This window comes from Nannospalax galili, unplaced genomic scaffold (assembly GCF_000622305.1).
Source record: "Nannospalax galili isolate Female #2095 unplaced genomic scaffold, S.galili_v1.0 scaffold1507, whole genome shotgun sequence".
Taxonomy (NCBI): Eukaryota; Metazoa; Chordata; class Mammalia; order Rodentia; family Spalacidae; genus Nannospalax; species Nannospalax galili.
In genome coordinates, this window is record NW_008355454.1 from 503,680 (window position 1) to 503,879 (window position 200).

Below are 200 nucleotides of genomic sequence, written 5' to 3' on the forward strand. Positions count from 1 at the left end.
GAGCAAAACTCCATCGTATAAAGGAACCACATTTTCAGTATCCACTTGTCAGTTGAGAGATGGTTCCTACCATCTCTTAGCTATTGTGAAAAGATCAGCAACAAACATGTATGTACACGTGTCTCTGCAATAGGATGAGTTCTTTGGGTATATGCCAAGGAGTGGTATAACTGGGTCACATGATAGGTTCATTTGTAGTT